The sequence below is a fragment of the Oxyura jamaicensis genome, chromosome 2 (assembly GCF_011077185.1).
Source record: "Oxyura jamaicensis isolate SHBP4307 breed ruddy duck chromosome 2, BPBGC_Ojam_1.0, whole genome shotgun sequence".
Taxonomy (NCBI): domain Eukaryota; kingdom Metazoa; phylum Chordata; class Aves; order Anseriformes; family Anatidae; genus Oxyura; species Oxyura jamaicensis.
Genome location: NC_048894.1, coordinates 152,270,940 through 152,285,305, shown reverse-complemented (window position 1 = coordinate 152,285,305; position 14,366 = coordinate 152,270,940). Strand labels below are relative to the sequence as shown.

The 14,366-nt window shown below is 37.1% G+C and overlaps 2 long non-coding RNA genes across 2 annotated transcripts in view; one reads left to right on the top strand and one right to left on the bottom strand.

Annotated features, from left to right (window-relative positions):
* The window catches only part of LOC118163182, a 19,437-nt gene extending 7,380 nt beyond the window's left edge, over positions 1–12,057 (top strand). Inside the window, exon 3 of the long non-coding RNA XR_004748895.1 lies at positions 12,047–12,057. This is a non-coding gene — a long non-coding RNA (uncharacterized LOC118163182). The remainder of the gene's footprint in view (positions 1–12,046) is intronic.
* Positions 1–12,316, bottom strand: part of LOC118163185 — a 15,810-nt gene extending 3,494 nt beyond the window's left edge. Inside the window, exons 1-2 of the long non-coding RNA XR_004748897.1 lie at positions 12,088–12,316; positions 11,909–11,910 (exon numbers count right to left, since the gene is read on the bottom strand). This is a non-coding gene — a long non-coding RNA (uncharacterized LOC118163185). The remainder of the gene's footprint in view (positions 1–11,908; positions 11,911–12,087) is intronic.
* Between the last annotated feature and the right edge of the window lie 2,050 nt (positions 12,317–14,366).

Below are 14,366 nucleotides of genomic sequence, written 5' to 3'. Positions count from 1 at the left end.
CTGCCCAAAACTCTCTAGCGTCTCACCGAGGCTGTCCGTGTCCCGTCATCCTGATGGAGCGGTCACTGCCGTCCTGGTCCAAGTGTGGCACTGTCCTGCTTGCTATGAGACCACGGTGGGGTGTGGGTTGGGGAGATCTTACCTGTTTTGTAGGGTGTGGACAATTGTCTGGCACAGTGCTGGAAAGGAGAGGCCAGGAGTGTGCAGTGGTTTAGTTCAGTCAGAGTCCTGGAGGGCGTTGAGAGCCATTTGAGGTGAGGGCCTGGAGAGAGAGGAGAGAGGAGCTGAGTTCCTCTCGTTGTGTCCAGAGCTGAGGCTGGAGCAGCAGGAGCAGGCAGCTGAGCAGCCTCCCTGTCAGCACCGGCAGCCATCGCAGCCTGCGTGGCCACTGGGGCCAGCATTCCGGGGCCAAGGCCGTCCCCGCCCTTTGTGACATGGGGCACCCCCTGCCTGCTGTGACATGGGCAGTGCATCACTGGGGGCCGTACTGGGCCCTGATGCCCTTGATGAACCATCCACCTGGCTTTCCAATAAGGCATTTCCACAGACAGGCTTCTAGAGAGCCACTGCTATTTTGGAAACCTGGCAGTTTCTGTGAAAGAGCTACTAAAGAGTACTTCAAATCCAGCTATCTGACACAGTTCCTGAACCAGGGCTCCATTTTCTCACACAGTAAGGAGTGGAGAAAGTTTTCAGAGTGGAACTCATGAACGTGTCCCTTTCACTGTCAAGGTCCGAGAGATGCCCAGTAACCTCTGTGACTCACTCTGGTATTATGAATCAGTAGGCTGTGGTGACATGTTCAGATGCCTGCTGTTAGGAGCAGACCAGAAATCTCTGTCTTGCCTGTAAGTCACTGTGGTGGTTTTACTGGACTGATACCATAGTCCGTTGTTCCTCTGGGTCAGCCACAGTATGTGTTATTTGGTCATCAGATTCAGAGACTTTCACCCTCTTTTCAAGGTGCTGGATGATGTTAAACAGTGTTTGATAGGAATAAGCCAGGACCCAGCACAATGCTGCAAACTGTCATTCTCCAGAATTGTCAGGGTCAGGGCATACGACTCTCAAACATTCTATCAGGTTTTTAGGATTTTAACTTGTTCAGGGGTGAAGTTCAAAACTATTGGAGGAGACACCCATGACAGGTACCTGCCTATATCCTCCCACACACCTTGCCACCCTCCACAAGACTGTTTTGGGACAGATTCCTGGGTAAGCTTTCTAAATAATCGACTAATCTTAGAGAGAAGGGGAAACCTGTTATGCAGAATTAGAAATAACAATATATGGGTTACACATGGATATTCAAAATACTCAAAAACTGTAGTAATTAGCCCACTGTGAAATAAGGAGGAGGTATCATTCCTGAGATTATTCATAAACTGACTTCCAGATGAAAAATAAATAAATAAATAAATAAATAAATAAATAATCACAGATTGCAGCACATTCTCGGATCAGATATAGAGGAGAAAGGAGAATATGACACGGATTGCATGACACATGATCAAACAAGCCAGTATTAACAGGACACTGAACATGGTGACTAGCAAATAAGTATGTTAGTTGTAAAAGTGTTAATCAATTCTATTGTTATCTCAACCCTTTGAGTCCCACATTGGGCGCCAAAAAGGACTGTGGTGATTTTACCGTACTAGGCAGCTGAACACCACAACCGCTCTCTCACTCCCCCTCCTTAGATGAGCAGGGGAAGAAGTAAAGGAAAGAACAACTCACAGGTAGAGACAAAGATCATATAATTAAAATAAAATAATAATAATAATAATATATTATTATTATTATTATTAATTAAACAATTTAATTCAAGGGAAAAAAAAAGGAAAGGGGAAAAGGGAGGGGGAAAGGGAAAAACAAAACAAGTAAAGGCCATGTGGAAGTGCAGAGGAAAAAAATTACTCTCTACTTCCCACAAATGAGCAATGCTTGACTGCGTCCTTGAAGCAGGGCCTCAATGCCCTGTGGCCCCAAAGCCAGTGTTCGGAAGGAGGACAGATGTTTTTGCAACGAGAGCCCACCCTTCCCCTCTTCTTCCTTTTTCCACCTTTTATTGCTGAGTGTGACATCATATGGTATGGAATATCCCTTTGGTTGGTTTAGGTCGGCTGCCCTGGTGATGTTTCTTTCTCACTTTTTGGCCCACTCCCTAGGAGGGTCAGAGAGAGTGCTGATGCTGTGCCAGCACTGCTCAGCAGCAGACACAACACCGGTGTGATACCACTGCTGTTCTAGCTACAAGTGCAGAGCACAGCACTGTATGGGCTGCTGCAGGGAAAGTTAACATCCCAGCCAGACCCAGTATGGCTGTATGTGTCCATAATAAGGAGCCTCTTAAAGATAACAGTTTTACAACACATGTATATAAAGTATACCTTATTTTATGAGTGGAGAATTATAAGAAAACAAGTTTTAAGATTAAATCCTGCACAATAGATTTCTACAAACCTTGTCCAGACCAGTATATGAGTTATTTAAGGTCACACTTCAGGCAGACTTAGTGAAGAAGCTCCTTCCGTTCCTGAAGGTGGTATTTGGTCCCTTAAAGAGCACTGGAGTTTTCCAGTTCCCTCTGTCAAACTTCCTGCCTTTCTCATGGAAAGATAAGTTAAACAGGCTGTTCTTTCTGAATGTCAGTTTTCTGGAGAGGGCAGTACTAGAAATGTCCATCAGAGGTCAGAAGATAATATTTGCTCCTCCAACACTCTTCAAGAAAGGTGATCCTTCTCAAATGCTGAATAGATTTCTAATTGGAAAAGGTAAATTGTGGTAAATAAGATGCACCTTAGCTGAGAAGAGGAAATGAACTGAGGAAGAATCAACGTAAGTGCATTGTGATTTGGGTGGTGTTTTTCCCCCCCCTTTTACCGATCTAACAATGAAGGATTACAGTAAAGCTTTACCAAATAATGAAGACATGACATAAGGTAATGAAAACTGTTCAAATTGTCAACACGTTTTGTTTTTCTGCTCAGTATAAATCTTTTCTTTGCAGATGCAGATGTTATTCATTATATTGTAGATAAATTCAGAAATGTAGTTTACACTGATTTAGCATTGTACTTAATTGGTTTTAAATCTAATGCACTGCAATAAGCCTTAAGTGCTACTTTACTGTGAAATTTAAAAGTGAGCCATACTGTAACTTTGCTTTGGTAGGATTTCTTTGGAAGGAAATATGCTTCATTTCAACAGCCTCTCACTGGGAAAAAAAAAAAAAAAAAAAAAAAAAAAAAAAAAAAAAAAAAAAAAAAACGCCCCATAAAACGTAGCTTTCTTAAATGACCTCAGTTTCTAAAAGCTCACATTTGAGGATTGCATTATTTCCGGGGTTTAGGTCTCTGAGACAGATACAATAGCAAATCTTGAATCATGACATTTAGCATTTAGTTCCTAATAATGCAAAAAATGCATCAGACTATCAGCAAGTGACAGCTGGTGCTCTGGAGCAATGGATGTCTTAGAAGCACAAAGGAAAGCAACACAAAATACTACAGACATTTTGCAGATTCAAACAGCAAGCTCGTATCTTCTGCTGCCTAGATCTGGATTGAAAACACAGGACTACTTTTGTCCTCAATAATATATAGTCTCTCATTAAGAGCCAGGTTATTTTGCCTATTTGCATTTTTGTGATATCATCCTTTCTGACTCCTACTCACAAAATACATTTTTGGTATCTATGAATTCTCAAGGGTAGTGAGTTTTAATTACTATTTTTCAAACCATAATTGTCTTGAAGATGAACTACCAAGTACATTAATATGGCAGCCCAACTACTAGTCTGCATCTATTAATCCCTGATATTTTCGATTTTTCTTTTCATTGTGTTTCTAAATGACTGCCTGTGCAGAATCTACCTCCTAAAGAAAGGTTTGAACATTCATTTTCCTTTATAAAAATTTGTTTAAGCAAATATATTGGCTCTTCAAATGTTGAAATCTGACTCTAAAAACTTTAGCCAAACTCAGATAAAACCCAAATATCTTCATTTTTGTCTTTTTAAGGTCTTTGTGAAATATTTAATATATTTTAAAAAATAGTAGTAATAGATATATACTTGATCACAATGTCCTAAATAACTTTTGACTGGTAACCTTCAAGTGTTTTATTTCTCTTAATTTGAGGTATCAGATCTTTATAATCTTTATATATGATCTTCTATTCCACTACTCAGTATTTCTTTGTAATTTATAAAACACCCCAAAATAAAACTAGGGGATTAAAGGGAAAATAAAAACTCATTAATTCATAACATTAAAGAAAATATCAAGGCAGGTGGCATCCTGTCTGTGAAGAAATTTATAAGAATTTTACTCAGGACTCAAAGTAAGAAAAACACAGGGAAAAAATTGAATTTGGCTGTAGTTCATGGCATTAGAGAGTTGTCCGACCATGTCAATGCCAGTTCTACATGCAGCCTAAAAATAAATATTCATGGAAGTACTTACACTGAAAAAAAAACACCTGCCATTACTATTGAAAACATACTGGATGGCATGAAGTCAGACTAGATGAGGACAGTTTTATCTCATGCACTAATTTAGATACCAGAAGTGCTCCAGGTATTCAGAGCTTGTTGCCCAAATTCAGACAACTTTGCAGCTGTGCTAGCAACACTCAGTTATGGGCAGAAGCTGCTTTACAATTCAAAGTGAATCTGACATCTCCATGAGTGAATTGGTAGCTCAAGACAGAGGACGTTTTTTCTTTCCTCTTCTCTTTTTCCTGAGGTTACTAGGTTACACGCTTAGTTGTAACCCATAATTGCTAATTTTAATTTTCACATCTCATTGTTTTTTTTTTTTTTGTTGTGGATTTTTTTTTTTTGTTTTTGTTTGTTTGTTTAGGAAAATATCATAGTTCAGGAGACAGACAACGACTTGAAAATAGCTTTTAGTGATAGTGACACAATAAAAGAGTGATTAAATGATTACCATTTAAAAAAGACGTGGACATCGTATAATCCTTATATATATGAAATCTTTACAGGGAGTGAAGGATAGCCTGCGACTTCCAAGAGAAACTTATCTGCTAATCTTCAGTAGGCTTCCTGGCACTTTACAAAACTTCAAGGAAAAAAAAAAAAAAAAAGTAGTCCTGCCAACAAGAGCACACTATTTGCTTTAAGTAATGCCAAATCTGCAAATGAACCAGCTTTTCTCAGTTTAATTTTTCTTAGCAGCAAATAAAAATATCAGAATAGTCCCAGGCACAAGCTGTACACATCCCAGTCTTCTACCTCATCCTTAAACCTGGTCTCATCAGCCTGCTTGTCTCCATTTTCTCCAATCTGTATCACTATATTATACTGTTTGTCTCTGCCTCCCTCAGTTTCCAGCATCTCTCCTAGCTGCAGCTATCATATAACAGACAATGTCTTGTTCAGTAGCAGAATTCATCACATTCACTTATTATGAGAAGCAATTTTTCGAGAACAGAGAAAACACATAAGCTTACAAGTTTCATTTCATGACTGTGAGTTAATAAATGACACATAATTAAGAGAGATCAGTGGTTAACCTCTGTTAGCCTTTTGAACACTGGTTATTGATCATCTGTGTTACAAATTGGTATACATCGATTAATGACAAATATTAAGGATGAACTCTGTGACTACTAAAACTTATTTTCTTGGGATCATTGTAGGACTTCTATAAACCCACATTTTTGACACGGTAACCCACAAAAGAAAAAAAAAAAAAAAAAAGTCAAAATGTTTAGCTATTTTGCAAAAGGGTCATTTTTATTTTTCTGTAAAAATCTCTAGTGTCGTTGGATTTGATGGGGGATTTCTAATAGTACTTTGCTTAATAATCATAAGGGAATATTAACATTAGCAGTTTATTGGTACAAGATTAAATACTTTAGGTAAATGCCCAAACCAGTCTCTGTACCATTTTCGTCCATGGGCTTTGTCCATGACACATTCCATGTCTATGTAACATATTTCTTTACCTTTATACAGTTTGTTCTGTGCCATCTTTAAGTCAACTGGGAAATATCTGAAAGAAGAGAGAGTTTGCCCTTGATCTACCTTCAGGACAATCTCATAAAAATCATGGTATATATTTAGCAGTGGGAGCCTGATATTCTCATTCCCCAGCAAAATATGTGGGTAGTACCTCCTGGGCAACATATATCAGAGAAATATTAACTTATTAAGAGTAATTAGGGTACTTCACACCTCTGTGAGCTACAGTTTATTTGTCACTTCAGCAGATGTTGCTGCATTTTTTATATTCAGCACAATAAATAAAAATAATAATAACAATAAAAATATTTTATTTTTTAATGAAAGCTAATACTTAGGACAACATTACTAAATTGTGATAGGAGCTGGGATTGTGTTTGAATTTGATTATAAGCCTTATTTATTTATTTATTTTTCCCTGTGAAATCTGTACAATAGCAAATGAGGCATGTAAAACTAGTCAGTAACAGAACTGTAGGGCCCACTTTGGGAAATATAAACTTGAGCATTGAATTTTTAGGGTATTCTTCAGATTCCTATCTCCCTCAACGCATCTAGTTCACTCTAAAACTAGTCTGAAATGCACTTCTATGAGAAGCCAGCGTGTGCGTTGAGTTAATACACCCTCAAACCCATCAAAACGTCTCATAAAATGGCTTGAACATAACCCATGCTTTGGAGACCCATTACTGCAAGCAAAGAACAAATAATCAAAACAAATTGTCCAGACCTCTCAATCATTATACCTCAAATATAGATTAGTCTAAGAATTAAGCATCAAAATGTCTTTTTATCTATGGAAGTTGAAATTCCAGCTTTCCTAATGCTAATAGGAATTTCACCATTAGTTTCAGTGAAGTCAGTATTTAATGGTCTACAGATGGAAGTTTCACTCAGCTTTCAGTAGTCCTATGAAATTATGTGGTCTGCATCTTATATTCAGATCCATTACGACCATCTGTGACAAAGATGCTGAGTCCACAACAGAGTGTGTTGAAAGAAAAGCATATCGGTGAATCGACCATTTGAAATGAACAAAGCTTTAGGAAATGGGGTACTTTGGAGACAAGTATTACAGCTTTGTTTTGTGCATTCCCTTGGTGGACGTGACTGGATCTTAAGCAGATTTTTAGAAGATCTTTCAATGATTTGAAAAGCATGTATATGCATTTAATGGAATATATGCATGCTAGTTCCAGCCTTGAATTTATGTTAATACATAATATTCCCATTGCTAGTTCTTGTTATAGAATGGAATTAGCTTACCAGCATTTCGTACAAAACCATTAAAATGTTCTGTGCTAGTTAATCACGTTGGCACTATCATATGTTCTTTTTACTTGTTTTTATAGTACAACATTTAGCACCTTCACTGCTATTCTCACAAAATAATATCTTAGTGAGATGTCTACAACCTTCTGCCAACACTCACTGTGAAAATTTGCACAGGTGAAGTCTGATAGGACTTTTGCAGAGGATAATTTTTTTTTTTTTTTTAACAACAACAAAAAAATAAAGATATATTATTATTAAGGATTTGGGTAAAAAGAAAATAATCTACATGACTTTAAAAATGGATATTTATTTTTGATAAGGGAAAGTACCCTGTTTTTTCTTAGCAATGGATCAAATAGTGATTATAATTTCAGATGTGGTGGGAAAGAATGAAAGAAATACAGTTTTTAAAGGAAGACAGTTTTTAGTGTGTGCAGAAGAGCAAAAGCACTAGATGTGTTTACCTAAGTTTCAGCTGCATTTTCTTCTCTAGATAATTTTTTTGAAGCTGAGGCAGCTGGTCAGCTTAATGCAAAACCTATCACACTTGTGTTTACATCATCCTGTAAGTGCTGTTGTGTCTAAGCCAAACGTCTATTTGTTAGAAAAATTTTATCTTCACTCCAGATTTTCCAGAATTGATTGTGGTCTCAAAGTTTCTTCTACTGCAGACCTGATCAGAAATTAAAAGAAAAGTATGATAATACCTAAAGCATAGTTTATTGAGTGGTTATTAATGAGAATAAATAAATAAATAAATAAAAATAAAATAAAATAAAAATAAATAAAATAGAATATATATATAAAAAAAAAAGAATTCTGAGCTCTCCTTCTGATATTGAGTGTAAAAAGTCAAGTGATGATAAACGGGACCACTGCTGTGTTAATAAGGCTTTTTTTTTTTTTTTTTTTTTTTTTTTTAATTTGGAGCAGATGCAGGAAGTGCAAGAAACACCTTCAAATACTCAAGAGATATTTATGATTTTAAGATGCTATATACCCAGCCTGGAGCAGGTTACTATGATCCAGTGATTATAAGAGCTAAATAATCAGCTAACAGAGGAGTGCAAGTCACACAGCATATTACTTCAGTTTTTGCACAGTCACAATATAAACAATGAACTTACTCCTAGAACAAATAACAATTCAGTGTAATGGCCTATAGTCCCATAGTGTCTTGAAGAAGTTAATCAACGTACTCAGAATTCCTCTCTCAGTAGCAGTATCATTAGTTATATGATCGGAAATTTATTAGATTTGTGCAGTTCTATAATAAGTACCTTAAAACATTTTTAACAGCAGACATTACTTTTATCAACCTCCTAAATCACTCTTCTCTCGTCCAAAAAGTTCTTTGTTAAAAAGATGTAAAAATAGGATTGCTAGCAATATGCAAGTGGATCATGTGTTAAAACCCATTTCTTATAATGTACCCAATTTTCTCTTTCAGAGGTGTATAATTACAATGGCTAACAACACTCACACTAATTTATACCATAAACACAGCTGATCTGTCACAGAGTAATCTTTGCATAACACTTCTTAGAGAAAATCATAATCTATTAGTAAAAGTGTAAATTGTATATGCCTACTTGCTTAAAATAGATAATGTAAAAATTAATGTGCTTTAGCTAGTAAAGTTACTGTTTATTATTTAAAATGCAATCCTGCTTAGAGGCAGCATCCATAAACTATATGGAAGAGGAACTGTGGTCAGGCTTGCAAATCAGGAATTTAATTGTATTGTCTAAAAAACAGATATTCAAGAGCATGTGTGCAGTGTATCTATATATATGTGACCACATTATTTTTTTAATGTATGTATATGCATGTAATTTGTGTCCATACAGTGCCTCTCTGTCTCCCTATAGTAACTATATCACAAACTTAGTCATTAATATACTACATTTCTTTGTTAGAGTATAAATGCTCTGACTTCAAAATACAGATGTGTCCAGTTTGCACAGTGAGTGACTACTTGCTTTTGGACTTTTACAACTGTGGTAATCCACTCAAATCCTCGTATCTCAAAGGCCTTGACTACCCTGCATTAACATCTGCTGTGATTTGTAAAACAGAACCTGGATGTTTGCTGGTCATGCGCAGTAAGACCCATGCCCATCTGTATATAAATTCTTACAGAAAAAGGACATAAACATCTAAAGATACCACTCTGCCTAATTTAGGGCATTGTAAGTACAAATGCACTGCACGATAAATGATTTTCTTTTTATCTTCTAAAATAGATCAATCTGTAATCAAGCAATAATTCAGAGATGTGCCAAAATGTCCACTCATACACTGTTTAGGAAACATCCTATATACGTTACCCACACCTTACCAAGTTTCTATTAAAGTCCATTGAAAAGGTTACATTAATCTTGCATTTGATAACAAGAAAAGGGGAATTAATGCTTTTGAAGAAAGGAATAGCCTCTATAAAAAACAGGTGGGCACACACTGTCAGGAATGAAGAGCATTTAGGCACCAAGTCTCATACTGCACAGCCATCTATTTATTTATTTATTTATTTATTAGCTCACAAGACTAATAGGGAATTATGAGCCTGTATAGCAAAGTAGATGCCTAAGCACACTCAAGAATCATAGAAATTCAACTGACATTTGGAGGAAATGGGACTGAGAATTAAAAATAAATAGCAAGCTATACGCTCAGAATACCACACATGATTATCTTTTTTTTTTTTTTTTTTTTTTTTTTTTTCACCTGAAGAGTATTATTTCTCTACATCCAAGATTCTAATGCATAAAATGCTGAGAGTGGGATTCATTTGACTGGCTTAATTTGGACAACTACAGTGTAGTACTCCGCAAGTCTCCCTTGACTTCCCTTCCACTCAAAGGAGAGCCAGTCAATAAAGACAATATTGTTTGTAGTATAAGTCATCCCATCCTAAAGTAAATGCTAATATTTGGTCAAAGGAATCACACCTCTAACTCAGTGAGTACATAGACTAGGAATGCCCAGACATAGAGAAAAATGTTTGAAACATCACTCCTGACCTCAAGCTACCACTCCAGAAGGTTCATATCATATGTGCCAACATAATTATTTCTGACACTCTAGGGAACCCCCAAGGGACATTTGCCAGCCCTGCCACTGGTATTTCAAGTACTCCGAGGCACATATACATTTTGGCAACTGAATCAAACCCTTAAATTCAGTTAATTTCACCAAACTTCCTGTACAAGTAGGTGTCCAAACCTCAGCTGGTTGTCTAGACTCCCACATTAGTCAACAGGGAGCTTGACTTTCCCTGACATGCTTTGGCAGTGGCCAGGAAGGAATGATCATGTACATAAGCAAGAGGAAATGAACTCAGAGGAAATAAATGATATAGTTTCTGATATCTTATAAATGTAGTATCAAACAAAAATAAATTATTAGAATATTTGCTTGTACTTAACATCTGAGAACACTGTGATTGAACCAGGCATAAAATCATGTACATGTGAAATTCATGAAAAAATATCCAGGCACTGAAGGCAGACAAGTCAAGGGACAGGCATTTTTCTGTATTGTATTATTTAACTGTTATTTATACCTTTTGAAACAATTTTATCTTCACTTTGCTGGAAGATGCAGAGGTCATTTTAATAAGAAAAGTACAGGAGCCAAAGGCACAAAAGCACCTTTGCTAGGGCCACCTGGCACATGCTGTGGGAATGCAAGAGGGAAGCCACAGAAGCATTGTAGAGCAAGTCGTCTCCACCAGATTTCATCCATCAAATATACATGTGGAATAAGGAGAATGACAATGTGTCAGAAATCTTGCCACCAGAGATGAAGATGGTTTACTCAGGAAAATACTTAGAAAAGGTAATTTAAAGTCCTCAGGGAGGGGAGGCACCGAATGTAGGGCATACAAATACTAGGTTACTATTGCTGAAGAATAAGTTTGTCGTGATTTAGAGTGAACTGACTAGCATTTGGAACATATTGATTGATAATAAGGTTACAATAAATGTCTGATTTTAAAGAGATTGAAGTTCTATGGACAACTACTACCAAAATTCAAAAAAAAAAGAAAAAAGAAAAAAGTGAATGTAATAAAAGTATTTTGTATTCTGATAGATAAAAATAGGTTAAATTATAACAATAAGCTTCTATTAGGCCTTTGGCAGCTCTATAAGCTCATTTCAGATTTTTGTGCCTGACTTCCTTATTTACAGAATGGAGATAAAACTTGCTTTATCCATTTGCTAAACCAGCAATTTTACATGAACAAGCAGTAGCAGTAAATGAGATCCTAGGCTGTTTCAGTCATTTGAGATACACTGATTTATTGCCAGAATAAATAAAACAAAGTAACAGATCAATATATCAATATATAGGGATGAGTAAATTGCTCATGACGTCATGAGCCAAGCTTCCTGTTCTAAAATAAGGGAGATTCTTGTAATTTCTTCAATCATCAGTTTTCACCTTGCCTGTGTTGCTTCATACTGTGTTTTCATTTCACATATTACTGAAACCTAGTTCACTATATTTAAATTTTCTTGTCATGAAGGAATCCAAATTTCCATCAACTTTTACGTTTTCCCTTGAAAAACTCTCAACCTATGATGTCAGTCTTCTGTATCACAATATCACTCGTGTCTTTGTTTTACACTATCCCACATCTTTGTTTAAAATATCACAGCCATGGTAATCAAGAGCTTGACTGAATTTACATTTTATTTTATTTTTAAATTGTTATGTGATGAGCAGGTAGAAAAAGAAAAATAATGAGAAAAGAGGAGAAGAGAGGCAACTCAGTGTGACCTCCTTATTTAGAGAAAACTACTTACTTAATTTACAGAATTGTGTTCCTTTGTGGTCATTCAGAAGAAAATAAATTGTTTTTCTAGTCTTCTCTAATGACATATTTGGTGATGGGTAGTGTTTTGTGCAGTGTAAGTACAATGAGATCTACACATCAATTATCAATAATCATAAAACATAATTCAGTATATTCAGAGCACCTGTTTTGGGTTATTTTGCTGTATTTTATTCTCAAACTTCAGCATATTCCTACATTTGTTTGGAAGGTTATCACATATATTGGGAAAGCAAACTTTCCCTCTGATGCAAAAAAAGCAACTATTTATCACCACAGGACGTTTATTTCTGTCACAAGCATGTGACTTAATTAACGTTGAGATATAACCCCAGATTCTGTATCCATTTAGTTAGAACCTCTACAAAGGTTTGCTATGCTAAATTTTAAAACCTGAATGTTTTTTCTGTGTCCCCCCCTCCCCTTTTTTTTTTTTTTTTTATTTTTTTTTTCCCTACAATTTCATTAGGGAAGTGCCATGGGTATCTCAAATGATCCTTGCAGACCTAAATGTGTCACAGACTTCACTCTCTGCCAGTGGGATAAGAGCACAGTGAGGTGTATGAGGCCAGGCACTTCTATGCTTCTCTTGCTCTGTGTTTTCTGAAAATAAGGAAGACTCCATAATGGTTATAGGTATGCTAGCAATTAGAATGTACTTAGTTCTTCATAGGAGGGGCAAGATATGCTCTAGCTGGGAAATAAATAAATAAATAAATAAATAAAACATATAGTATCATAGAATCATTGAATCATTAAGGTTGGAAAAGACCTTCCATGTCATCTGGTCCAACCGTCTCCCTGCCACCAATGTCACCCACTGAGTCATGTCCCTAAGCACCAGGCCCAACCGTTCCTTAAACACCCCCAGGGATGGTGATTCCACCACCTCCCTGGGCAAGCTGTTCCAATGCCTGACTGCTCTTTCTGAGAAGAAATGTCTCCTAATTTCCAACCTGAACCTCTCCTGGTACAGCTTGAGGCCATTCCCTCTAGTCCTCTCACTAGTTACCTGTGAGAAGAGGCCGATCCCAAGCTCCCCACACCTTCCTTTCAGGTAGTTGCAGACAGCAATAAGGTCGCCCCTGAGCCTCCTCTTCTCCAGACTAAACAAGCGCAGTTCCCTCAGCCGCTCCTCACACGACTTGTGCTCCAGACTCTTCACCAGCTTCATAGCCCTTCTCTGGACACGCTCCAGGGCCTCGATGTCCTTCTGGTAGTGAGGGGCCCAAAGCTGAACACAACACTCCAGGTGCGGCCTCACCAGAGCAGAGTACAGGGAAATGATCACCTCCCTGCTCCTGCTGGCTACACAATTCCTGATACAAGCCAGGGTGTCATTTGCCTTCTTGGCCATCTGGGCACACTGCTGTCTCATGTTCAGGCAAGCATCAATCAGCACCCCCAGATCCTTTTCCTCTGCACTGTTTGTTAATAGCTAAATGTGTGGAGGAATTATTTTATCATTTTGCAACACACACACACACACACACACACACACACACAAATGTACTTAAAGAAATAAACATTTGCCAATTAAGGATTAACCATTTTCTAATCCTCATTTCCTCCTTTTTTGAAGATCTCTGGGGACTATAAAGTGCCTCTAGAACAAAATTAGTAATTGCTGGAGTTTTCCATTTCTTAGTAATTATAGATCAGTTTGTAAGTTCCTTGGGGCAAGGATCAAGCACTGTTGGCTTTTCTTGGAAAACATTTGGCTACAGAGATAAATAATAGCAAATGTCAATGTTTGGGGACAGTTATTTATCTTGTGTAAAAACATATTACTTCTGCCAAAAATATATGGTGACATCAGTTTTTACAACAGAAATGATGAACTTTTTCCAGAAAGGATCCCATTTCACTCAGTGGACCTGCTCTACTTATCACCTACATTCTGTATATGACAGCTCAAGTAGAGCGCACAAATTAGGTTTCTTGGTGGGGAAATTCAAATGCACTCAGCACTGTATAGAAATATGTCAGTCTACATCATTTGGTCCAACTACCCTGATTTACTCATTGGTTCCATTATTTATTTATTTATTGGAAATAAAGCTTGGATGGCTTAGGTGAGATACACCCATGTGTCCAAACCATCTCTAAACTGCTGCTAACTGAAGAGGAACTCACCAGACAACACTTTGTGCATTCTTGAAGATATCCAAGGACCAAGGGTTCTGTATCTGAAAGTGTTACAGGCTGTGCTGCTTAGTGTACTGGGTGTGGCTGGGATGTTAACTTTCCCTGCAGCAG